The sequence below is a fragment of the Penaeus monodon genome, chromosome 24 (assembly GCF_015228065.2).
Source record: "Penaeus monodon isolate SGIC_2016 chromosome 24, NSTDA_Pmon_1, whole genome shotgun sequence".
Classification (NCBI taxonomy): domain Eukaryota; kingdom Metazoa; phylum Arthropoda; class Malacostraca; order Decapoda; family Penaeidae; genus Penaeus; species Penaeus monodon.
Window position 1 is genome coordinate 20919585 of NC_051409.1, and position 224 is coordinate 20919808.

The following is a 224-nucleotide window of genomic DNA, read 5'->3' on the forward strand; positions in this document are numbered from 1 at the left end:
TATATCTTCTATCTCTCTATATCATATCTATCTTTTTCTATATCTATCTCTTGTTCTATCTTCTATCTCTCTTCTATCTCTATATTCTATGCTCTCTCTGTATATCTATATCTTTCTCTCTATACTATCTTATTATCTTATCTCTTCTATTATTTATATCTATTCTATTATATATTAGCTGTTGTGTTTGACAGAGACGCTCCAAAGAAATCAAGCTCCTACCC